The sequence below is a fragment of the Erinaceus europaeus genome, chromosome 12 (assembly GCF_950295315.1).
Source record: "Erinaceus europaeus chromosome 12, mEriEur2.1, whole genome shotgun sequence".
Classification (NCBI taxonomy): domain Eukaryota; kingdom Metazoa; phylum Chordata; class Mammalia; order Eulipotyphla; family Erinaceidae; genus Erinaceus; species Erinaceus europaeus.
Genome location: NC_080173.1, coordinates 66,910,258 through 66,922,642, shown reverse-complemented (window position 1 = coordinate 66,922,642; position 12,385 = coordinate 66,910,258). Strand labels below are relative to the sequence as shown.

The 12,385-nt window shown below is 36.9% G+C and overlaps 1 protein-coding gene across 12 annotated transcripts in view; it reads left to right on the top strand.

The window, feature by feature from the left end:
• BCAS3 (BCAS3 microtubule associated cell migration factor) overlaps positions 1-12,385 on the top strand; it is a 654,611-nt gene that overhangs the window by 364,945 nt on the left and 277,281 nt on the right. The window lies entirely within an intron of this gene.

The following is a 12,385-nucleotide window of genomic DNA, read 5'->3' as shown; positions in this document are numbered from 1 at the left end:
ATCATGCATGAACCTAAATGGTGGAACAGTGCAGATGAAGAGTTGGGGGGTTTCCGTTTTGTAGATAGCTAGTAGGCATATTTTAGTTATATTCCAAAGGGCCTGTGACTTACTAGTTTTGTTTTTTTTTCTCCTGAGCCTGAAATCTGATATGCAGGTGGATCTAAGTTACTGTCTGGGGATATGATGGGAACAGAAAGCAGGGACGAGAGTAGCTCCCTAATATGGGAAAGGTGTATAAATATTGTTGACCGTAAACTCCATCAATTTGATGTGGTCCGGGGCCCATATTCAGCTTAGGAGCCTATGTGACCTCTGCATCCCTGTAGATCTGAGCTCCCATTCTGTGGTCATGAGTAGGAACATTCCAAGCTGTCCAAATATCGACCAATCTTCCTCAGGTGTAGCATGAACAGTCTGGAGAACTTTCACAAGGCTAGACATGGACCTTTCATATGACCCAGTAATCCCTCTCCTAGGGATATACTCCAAGGACTCCATAACACCCAACCAAAAAGATATGTGTACACCTACATTCATAGCAGCACAATTCGTAATAGCCAAAACCTGGAAGCAACCCAGGTGCCCAACAACAGATGAGTGGCTGAGAAAGCTGTGGTATATATACACAATGGAATACTATGCAGCTGTTAAGAACAATGAACCCACCTTCTCTGACCCATCTTGGACGGAGCTAGAAGGAGTTATGTTAAATGAGCTAAGTCAGAAAGATAAAGATGAGTATGGGATGATCCCACTCATCAACAGAAGTTGAGAAAGAACAGAAAGGGAAACTCAAAGTAGGATTTGACTAAATCTAGAGTAGGGCACCAAAGTAAAAACCCTGGGGTGAGGGTGAGGGTGGAGGTGGATATTCGGCTTCCCGGGGCAGCGGGGGTGGGTGGGTAGGATAGGACACAGTCTTTTGGTGATGAGAATGGTGTTTATGTACACTCCTATTAATTTGTAGTCATACAAATCACTATTTAATTACTATGAGATGGGAAAAATTGATTGAATGTCTCAAACTTTTTAAAGCATAGAGTCTTTTTAATACATTGGATGAGTCTTTGATATGTTGACTGTCTTAAAAGCCTAGACCAGGGAGAACAGAAGCAACCGGTGGCACAGCTATATACAAATAATTTATGTCAAAGGACATAAATTATGGTGATGTTGTGTATGATAAAGCAAATCCTAACAAAGGGATATTTCAAAGTTAACCCAATTGCCAAATAATGTGATTATAGCAATAACTATTTATTGTCTTCTTAAACACTAAGACAGCAGGAACCTCCCACTTCCTCTATAGAGCCTATATTTCCCCCAGTCCTGGAACCTCTAGGGTGGGGCTCACTTTCCTGCATGCTTCTCTCAATTCATACCAAATGATACTGCATCCGCCTATCCCAACCTAGTCAACACAACAAGTACCACCTTAGCATGCTTCACTTCAGACTGTATCCAGAGACGTCAGGCGTGGAATGTCAACCCTTCACTCTCATTACTGAGGTTTTGATGGAATTAACTCAAATATTTTTTATTTGTTTTGGACTGGGGCTTAAAACCAAGCATACTTCATTCCTTGAGCAATAACTCAGGTGGTAGAGTGTGGAACTGGTATGCCTGAGACCCTGAGATTAATTTCTGGCACTACATCTGCTAGAATAGTGCTCTGACTTCTCTCTCTCTCTGATTCTCTTTGTCTCATTTTCATATGAAACATTCTCTCATATAATTAAATAATAAAATCTTGGGAAAAAATAGGACTGGGAAATAACTTACACCTTACCACATGTGAAACTCTGAATTGAGCCCCAGGACCACATTTCATGCTAATGACACATAATATTAATTAATCACTTACTATATACCAGCTACTATGTAATTAACTTGATATCCAGTTCAGTCAACCTTTGAACACTCTTTCTGACATAGGCTTATTGCCTCTAAGAAATATCACAGTGATTCAGAATCAATTTCATCAAGATATAAAGGTTATTTAGATTTAAACTAATAATAATAATATTTAATAATACTTCTTACTGTGACAAATTAGAATCATGAAGAAACAAAATATAAGAAGAAATGTTTCTACAAGTTTGTATTCTTTAGTTTCCTCTTAGATTTTTCCCACAATTTGAATTCTTGTTATCTGACTTCTGTCCTGAAAACAACCTCAAATTAAAGATTTCCAGTAGCTTAAATTCTCTAGAATCTGACTGGGATAATGTTAGGATGACCTGAGATAAGAGAAAATACCTAACTTATGTTTCAGGAGCCCTGTAGAGCTCATATTGACACGGTGAAGTATCTAGGAATATAGTGAATTAATTATAAATATAGAGTTGGTTTCTTAATAGTGGGTACTTTTGTCACTTAGCTGTAATGCAAGAGCAGAGTCTATTAGTACTAGAGAGCTAATTTAAGGATGGATTTGTTGCACTAATCACATTACATCAGTGTCAAATGTCTACTAATTACCAAAAAATTTTATCTGCATTAGGTAAATGTCATTTCACCACAGTCGCCTGAAATTAGCTTTTTATTTTTTATTTAGTTTATCATCTCATTGTATATACTACTAGCAAGCTGAGGATAAAATTTAGGCCTAAGTCCATTTGTTTGAATCCTTTGGTTTGGGGGCATTAGTGATTTGCAGTACAGTGGACACATTCCTCATCTCTCCAGGATAGGTATATACAGACAGTCTCTTGTCCAACTTAAGTTCTTTCCTTTTCCATTATTATACACTGGGACCACAATGCCCCTTCCTCTCTTCTCTTTCTCTTCTTCCCAAGTGTCCTTTGCTTTGTGTTTTCCCTTCCTGTTATTCTTTCTTTCTTTTTCAAAGATCATTTTATTGTGGTAGGGGTGCCTAATGGCTTATAGTACTGTTGAGGAGATAGAATTTCTTATCTCCTTGTGATAGGTATCTGCAAATTACTCTTCTACTTGCTGCTTGGGTTGGTTTACTTCCTTTGAGTCCATTATGGGCCCACTTTTTCTTTCCATGTTTTCAGATCCTTGAGATAGGGATCTCAAATAATACATATTAAATTTTTAGCCTAAAATATGAATGGAAATTGATAGTTCAGATTTCCAATTCTATCTTACACTTTGCCATAGAGAAATGAGACTGTAGTAAACATGTTCTTTAGGAGGAATGATCTTCCAAATGCTACTTGTACAGTAGAACGTTGTGCAGTGATGCGGTCTAATGGATACTATATTATAGCCACATGTAGCCATTGAGCACTGGAAATGTGACCAGTGTAAGTGAGGAACTTATTTTTTTTTTAATTTAGTTTTAACTAACTGAATTAAATAACCACTCGTGGCTAGTAGCTATCACAGTGGACAGCACAACTTTAGAATTCTTAGCTTTGATAAAAATCATCAACCTCACTTTAACCCCAGTAAATATCTTAGGGGTCACAGACCCTAGTTTCAGAATGAATAAATCAATGTTGAACACATATGGGGAATTTTCAAGTATCTTCTTTCACAGTACAGCTTTGAACGGTTACTGTAAAAAAGAAAAGGGTGCTTGGACCACAGCTAAGAGTAAATGGGTAATGTGAGTGGGACAGGAGATATCTTACTCTGTGAAGCACACACTTGACCATGCCAAACGCCTGGGTGCGAGCCCTTGGGCACCTATGGGATCATCGTGAAGAAGGCAATCTTCATGTGCTATGCTATCTCTCTTTCTCTTTGTCTCTCTGTCTCTCACCTATAAAAAAGAGAGAGGAATATCTGTCAGGAACAGTGGGTTCATTCAGGAGGGAAATAGCTCAAAACGGGTAATGTGACATATCTGATTGTTTTAGGTGTTTAAGAATTATTGTTAGAATAAGAGACTTTGGTTGAAGTTTTAAATTTTTTTTCAACTAGAAAATTTACTTTCAGTAGTTACATTTAGGAATTCAGCAAGAAACTGACAAAAATTTCCTTTAGTTTGGGTATATTGTTGAGTATTTTAGGAGATGTGATGCAGCACTTGTATACCCATAATAATTTAATTAGGAAGGTGAGGAAAAGGGTAATAAATAGGTGTATTTTAATACATGTGTAAATAAATATATATGTGTATATACATACATATATATGTGCATGTATATATACACACATACATATATATACATAAACTTTACTAATTTTAGCAGGAAGAGATGCTTTCTAATAGATTACACACTATATTCTTTAGAGATTATTGTCCTCTTGTGACATATGAGAAGGACATCCAATCCAGATAGTCTACTCTAAAAATGTGGAAGTTCTGAATAAAATAAGTTTAAAGATCATCTTCCCTTCCCCATTTACTAATATGCTCTTGATAAGGAAATGTGATGGATGAGGTTAAAGATGTATGTGATCAGGTCAAAAGAAGTTCACATATACTGTTACCATATTTGTGGTTTGGATGTTTCCTCTGACATGTGTGTCTTTTTTCTTCAGTCTGTCAAGAGAAAATTGACTGCTCTAGTTGTGTGTGAATATCAGGGAAATGGATTTCTATTAGTAAGAAACAAAGGTGGGGACCAGGCAGTGGCACACCAGGTAAAACACACACATTAACCATCTGCAAGGGTCTGGATTCAAGTTCCTGGTCCTCACCTGCAAGGGATGAATTTCATGAGTAGTGGAGCAGTGCTATGGGTGTTTCTCTTTCTATCTCTCTCATATTCTCTCTGTTGCTATCAACTAAAGGGGTGGGGGATAAGCATTAGGAGCTGTGGATTCATAGCCCCATTTATACTCTGGTGGAAAAAAAGGAAAGGGAAGGGAAGGGAAGGGAAGGGAAGGGAAGGGAAGGGAAGGGAAGGGAAGGGAAGGGAAGGGAAGGAAAAGGGGAAGGGGAAGGGGAAGGGGAAGGGGAAGGGAAGGAAAAAACAAATACATACTGGACTAATTTTGGAACAAACTAGAGTCTGCTTTGAATGTCAAGGTAAGGGTATTTGAGGGGAATTCATGGAAGATATGAGTATCTAGGGAGGTTAGGACTGAACAGTGAAAGGAAGTGCTAGTTGATGATTGAAACAGTGTTAATGTGTCTTGTCCAAAGACACAAAATCAGTCAGTGCTCGGGTCCAATTTAAACCCATTACTTATCAAAGTTGATATCAACTGCTGTGCTTTCTTTGGTGCCAGATGATATGCCTGCAGTTTTGGTAAGAAGAGACTACTAATCCAGTGTGAACATTTCCATTAAGGAATTATTGAATTTTAAGAATAGTACAATATATGGAAATCTTTTGTAAAACAAAAATTCTGTGTTATCTAATAAGTGCTGTCCATGTAACTATTGTAGATTCATACTGTGCCTTGCATGATAATAGTACTACTAACAACCTATGATGGGGGTAGTAGAGGAGGAGGAAGTAAGTTTATCATCAGAAAAAAATGATTTGTGGATGGAGGTGAAGACAGAAAGAATCTGTCAGTGTGGAATAAAACACTTGGAGGAGCTCTGCTTTTGTGTGTGTCCTGTGTCTGATTTGATGACATCTGGGATTTGCTTAAAACTAATCCAGAAAGAGGGAAGTAGATGTGGATAGGGCAGGATGGGCAGTGGTTTGATGGTTGTTGGGTCATGTGTTAGAGGCTAGGTTTTTATTATTGTTCCCTGCCTTTATTGGTATATATTCAAAATTCTCCACAATAAAATGTCTTAAAATTTTATTTGAAAGCATTGCTTCCACGAATTTTGTAGTGGTTAACATATGTATATGTTTTTTCATTCAAAAATTCTCTTGGATATTTTAATCAAAAGAAGCAGTTTCTTCAAGCATTTTTTTCTCCTCTTACAAACTCCATCTCTTTTTCTGATTATTTTTTTAAAGAAAGAACTCTGTTTCCATTTTTGAAGGTGAAGTTAATTGTCAACTGCCTATATGGCTGGAGTATTGAGATAATTTATCTAATTTCTCTTATAAGTAACTTCTCTTTGACATTATTTTTGAACTCAAAGACTTGCCTGCATTGTTCTAGTTAGTGAAAAAAACGCTAGGATGTACTTAGTAATTGGAGTCAGCTGCACTTAAGACTTTTCAGCCAGACTGTTATTTTAGCCTTCACTAGTGGAGTTTTTAACACCAGTTTGACCTTACTTTGAAACATTCTCAAAATACCATGCTTTAATATCGATTTATATACTTTCACTTTAAGGTAAGGTAGAGTCTCTAGAGGGATAATAATGAAACTCTTACTCCCCACAAATATGGGAATAAAGGTAGATTATTATGATTTTGCTTTTGAAAGACAAATAGAGAACGAAATTGGGTAAAATTTTTTCCTTTGGTTGAGGTATAATACTTGCAAATCCATTTTAAAGTATACAAGTCACAGGAAGATAGACTACCTGCCAACTCATTGGGTTGATTCCCTTGACCTTTTTATTGCTTGAGGATAGTGATTGTGAATTCTTAATTCATTGTATTAAGTAAGATATACAATGAATTTGTTCCTAAATGCTAAGTTCTCATAAGTTAACACCAATTTTATTTTAGGCAAATAAAGTTCCAATTTAAAAATTTTTATCACAAATAAAGTTCTTAGTTTTTTCATTCCATAGTACAGTTTCTGATTACGTTCTACTCTTTGCTTTATTATTATTATTCTTATCATTATTTTAGTGTCATTAGGTTTATCGCTAGGACTCAGTACTGGCACTATGAATCCCCCTCTCCCAGGGGCCAGGCCCACCTCGTTTTTTTCTATTTTATTTGATAAGATGGAGAGAAGTTGAGAGGGGAGTGGGAGAGAGGGAAAAAGAAAAATAGATACCTGCAGACTTGCTTTATGGCTTGTAAAGCACCCCCACTGCAGATGGGGAGCAGGGGCTCAAACCTGGGTCCCTGTGCATGGTAATGTGTGTGCTCAGCCAGGTACACCACCTCCCAGCCCTTCTCTTTGCTTTTTTTTTTTTTTCTTCTATTTTTTAAAGTCATGGGCAAACTCCCATTTGGTATAACATCAGAGCAGTGTATATTTAAGAGTTTAGTTTTGGGGGTATTCATTCATTCATTCATTCATTCATTCATTCATTCAAAGTAGATTGAGGGGGGTCAGGCGGTAATGCAGTGGGGTTAAGTGCACGTGGTGTAAAGCACAAGGACTGGCATAAGGATCCCGATTTGAGCGTCTGGCTCCCCACCTGCAGGGGAGTCACTTCACAGGCGATGAAGCAGGTCTGCAGGTGTCTATCTTTCTCTCCCCCCCCCCCCCCGTCTTCCCCTCCTCTTTCCATTTCTCTTTGTCCTATCCAACAATGATGACATCAACAACAACGATAATAACCACAACAAGCTACAACAACAAGGGCAACAAAGGGGGGAAAATGGCCTCCAGGAGCAGTGGATTCATGGTGCAGCCACTGAGCCCCAGCAATAACCCTGGAGGCAAAAAAAAAAAAAAAAAGAAAGAAAGAAAGAAAGAAAGAAAGAAAGAAAGAAAGAAAGAAAGAAAGAAAGAAAGAAAAGAAAAGTAGATTGAGAGGGTTAGAGCATTCTCAGAACTTCAGTTCTTTCTCTGAAGCCACAACTCTCTAAAAATCCATATACAGTAACTGGAGTTCTATCTCTTCTGAGCTCTCTATGTGCATATCTAGATACCATGATAGATCCAATGGCTATAAAAAACCTGAAACTTTTCTGACAATAACTTAGATTTGTTTTCTTATGCTGTATATTGAAATTGAGCAAGTGCTTTGTAAGGAATCATCCCTCTAGGCATACTGTGTCTTCTGTTTATGCAAAACCCTCAAGAAACAAGTAGGCACTACTTTTTAAGTCGAAAAGGTTGATAACTTGATTTCTGCTACTTTCCTGAAATGCCTGCCTGGCCTATTATTTTCCACAAAGTAATGAAATCAGGGAGAGATTATAATTGTATGATTGCTGATCCCCCAATAGCTTAAAAAAAGTTAATAGTACGTCTTCCCTCTGTAAGTTCTTGAGTTTTTAAGTTTAATTTGCCTTTTAATTTTTTAAGCTTTTTTTTTCATTCCATAGTACAGTTTCTGATTACATTCTTTGCTTTGCTTTATTATTATTATTATTATCATTATAATTATTTTATTGTCATTAGGTTTATCGCTAGGACTCAGTACTGGCTCTGAGTTCTATATATCATCTAATAGAATTGTTTGTGAGTTTCTAGGGAACTTAATGGTTAAAGATAATTGTTTTGTATGTTGATTTACATAAAAGAGTTACTTCATATAGATTTACTCAAATAGTGACACTGGTAGAATGATTCCTAGACTAGGAATGTAATACCATTTTGAGTAGGCCCTCAGTGACAAAATTGCTCTAAACCTGTTTGGTTTGCCACCATAAGGTTTAAAATATAAAAATATTAAAGTGTTTAAAATTTTCTTTCTGCTCCCTTATCAGAAATATTCATTTAGACCATAACAACTGTTAGAACAAGATAACAACTCCAGGCCAGCTGTCAAATGTTTACCATTATCAAAACTCTCCCTAGAGGGAGATGCAACTTTGGCTCGCCTCACCGGCAGTAATTTAATTTTTCCTTCATTCTGACTCGGAAATGGCAGCATTTTTCAAAGCTTCCTCCCACTGATGGCTGAAATTTTCCTTGTGAAATGATTTCCACCAGTCTTGAATCTTTCTTGTTTCTGCCGTCTTCACCTTTGCTGATGGTTCTGCAACTCATCACCAGCTATGCAAACTGACAGTTCACATCCTGGGGCAGCAGCGGGGTCTGGCCTGCAGAAAGGAGCAGCCTGACCAAATTTACGCTCACAAGATCTCTTAATTCACAAAAGCATTTGCTCTAGTTCCTGTTCTCTGCTGCAGGGGCTACAGAGAGGGAGTGGGGGGTTGGGGCAGGACCATTGGGAGAATGTTCTGAAGAGAAGAGAGGCTCTCTTCACACTCTACTGAGTACACAGACTTTGGAGATGAAAAACAGACGGAGAGAGGCATTTCTAACCATCTTGCTGATCTGTGCAGGAGTTCATTGAACTGTACAGCATAGCACCAGACCCTTGTGTCCTTTAAAGCTACTAAAAATTGTTCTTAAATGTTCACCACAAATGCCCCTCCCCTTTTTACTTAAGGTGATAAAGAATACAGAAATTAAAATGAAGCTAAAAGGCTAAATAGTGCGATAAGAATGCCCAGAATTGCTTTCCTCTCTGGAGAGATCTGTTTAATATGAAAATTCCTTTAATGAGATTGGACAGAAGAAGTTTTTGGTTTGATTTGAACTTCATGTACATGACATCTTTCATTTTACCCCCCTTCCTTCACAAATTGTAACCCAGAACACTTGTTTGCAGAAGCAGTCAAATCTTCCTTGGGAGGTTCTAAGGTGCTCCTGGAATCTAAGATTGCCTTTTATCTTCTTGCTAGAGACATTTGTCCTTTTCCCTATAGCTACTCAGTTCCTTTACAGAGTTCTTGTCCTTCCTTGCACTGTCTAGCCCAGTGAGATAGCTAGTATACTACCGTTGGATGGCACAAAGTCATTTATGTGTTTGCGTACCACTTTTAGATCAGTCTGAACCTTGCTTTTGAACACATATTATTTAAAATAACTTTCTCTCTTCCCTGATGTCTAAAATTATCTAATCAAATTAGTAGGTTGTTTTCTTGACTTTGCAGATGGAACTACAATTAAAGTAAAAAGGATAAAATCTTGAGCTAGAGAGAGACGTATCTGAGTTCTAAACTTTGCTTTTCCAATGAGTGTGTCATTTAATTTCTTTCCTTGTAACCCTCACAATCACAGAAGGATGGGATTATGGTTGATAATACAAGTTGCTAACTTGGACCCTACTAATTCAGAATGCACGACTGTGTTGAAGTTGAACTTTGAATTATGTTCGTAAAGTTTTTAGGCAAATTGGTATTTTAAATATTCTAGAGGAGAAGAAGTACATACAGAAGAAAGCAAAACAAAAACTTCAACAGTTGTATGCAACATCCCTAATACAGGGGCATATTAAAGGAGACCTAGCAGACTTCTACTTTTTAACAAGTATTCTTCATAAGTATAATTCATCAGTTTCCTGGTATTATTCCGTTTTCCAAATTGCCTGTGTTAGAGGTAATGATTCTATTCTCATCAGTACATTGGCAATGCCCTCTTGAGAAATTTACAAGTTTCTGGGGGAATGTAAATGCCAGTACAAAATAGTATATTCCAAACTTGACAGAAACATAAAAGGTCAATTTTTAGGAACTTAAGATCTGTAAAGCTTTTTGGAAAAATCTAGAAAACAATATAGATAGATAGATAGATACTTATTGTTTATATTTCACAAATATGGTGGTTTAAATTTTTTTCCTGGAGGGCCTAGGTGGTGATGCACCTGATTAAGTGCACATGTTATAATGTTCAAGGACCTGGGTTCAAGTGCCCAGACCCTACCTTCAAGGGGGTCGCCTCACAAGTGGTGAAGCAGTCCTGCAGGTGTCTCTCTGTCTCTCTCCCTCTCTCCCTCCCCCTTCCTCTCAATTTCTAGCTGTCTCTATCCAATAAATAAAGATAATGAAAAAAATATATAAATACAATAAAATATTTTTTCTGGAACTTGATATATTCACTGCCAAATAAAATGTTTAGTTGATGTGTGTGTGTGTGTGTGTGTTTGTGTGTGTGTGAAACAGCAATTTTGTAGTTACCTGATTTTATTTGGTGCAGTAGTTCTTACTGCAATATCCTGCAATTTTATTGGGTACTTATTATGTACAAACTTTGTTTTAAAGTACTTCTGGCAGATTCCAAAACTTAACTGCTCTGGTGACCACAGATAAGTCAAGGGGGGCAGTAGCTAATTGGTTTCATTTTAAGCTGCTGCAGTAGTGGGTGAAAAAACTCAGTTGATAGAGTGAAGGGCTTACACGCTTAAAACTCTCAATTTCATCCCTAGCACTACATGTACCAGGATGGTGCTCTTACTCCTCCCTGCCTTCCTCTTTCAGATGATTTAAATAATAAAATAAATCTAAAAAATAAAAGTCGCTGCCATTACTCCATTCCATGATACTATTGCAGAAACGTGACCTTGACTTTGCTAGACCTTCCATTTAATCAAGAACAGCAATTCACGTTTATAATGGATATCTCCCAATTTTTTAAACAACACAGACATGGGTGTGAGAGATATCTATCATAGTGGTTATGCAAAAGACTACCTATCATGTCTGAGGCTTTGTTGGGTTCACTCCCCAGTACCACACCATAACCCAGAGCCAAGCAGTGCTCTGGTAAAAAGGAAAAAAAAATTGATGAATTAATTAATTAAAATAAAAAACTGTACAGACCCAATAAAAGTTTGCAACATTTCAATTATATATTCATTTTTGTCTTCACAACATTCCTATAATTTAGGGCAATTTTTTTGTATTTTCTTATTTTCATACGTTTAACAACAAAAGTCAAAATGTACCCTGTTTTATCTCTAAAAACTACAGTGTGAAAGTGTTCCTTCCATTTCCCTAGGCTTGTGGGAATACTTTTTTCAGAGAAGTGCTATTTCCTTATAACCAGGCCCTTAAAATTATCACATTGCACAGTGAGTGATCTACAGAGGGTCATCTTCCAGGCAACAACTGCTGTTACTTTAGGGAAATTAATTATAAAATGAAAATATTGGTAACTGTAGATATCAAAAGTTCTGTTGCCTTTGCTCTAGATTTATTATTTCAGCCTCATGGCACTTCTAGAAAAGTTGCACAAATTTTCTGAATTGTTTGTTGAGTTCTTCAAGTTCTACAAAGAGTAGCAAGTGTTAGTGGCAATTTTACAATGCCTGACCTTGCCAGAGAGGAGACATCAGTAGTTTTTAGAATCTACTAAATATTTAATCACATTTGTTAAAACTCTGAATGAAGTTTGTGACCTGAAGGAGTTAACATACCTCTACAAACCTGCCTTCAGCTGGTCAGATCAGGCCCGTTATTATTATTAGTAGTAGTATTAGTATTATTTTATGCAGCTGTAAAAAGCTGGTTGCATAGCATAAATTGCATTGAAACACTTAGGCCACAAGATTACTCAAGAAGAATTGTATTGCTTGTTCAGTCATATATTTTGATCTTTATTGCTAGTAGTTTATTCTCATGAGAGTTGGGGATTAACCTTGCTTTTAATGTAAAAAGTATATCTGTGAGGGTAAAAATACAAAATGAAAGTAGATTTTTAATGGCAACTTTGGTTCTTAACATTAACTTTACATGCATTTTTCATTCTGAACTTTTAAATAGTTTGAAGAACATATGAGAGATTTGTGAATAGGGGCAAGAGAAGGTCAAATGTATCAAGTCCTTGGATTCCAGCAAATGTAGGATTTGTGGAAGAGCCGAGACTCACACGTGTTGGGATTATAAATTAAAATAAAACCGCACTT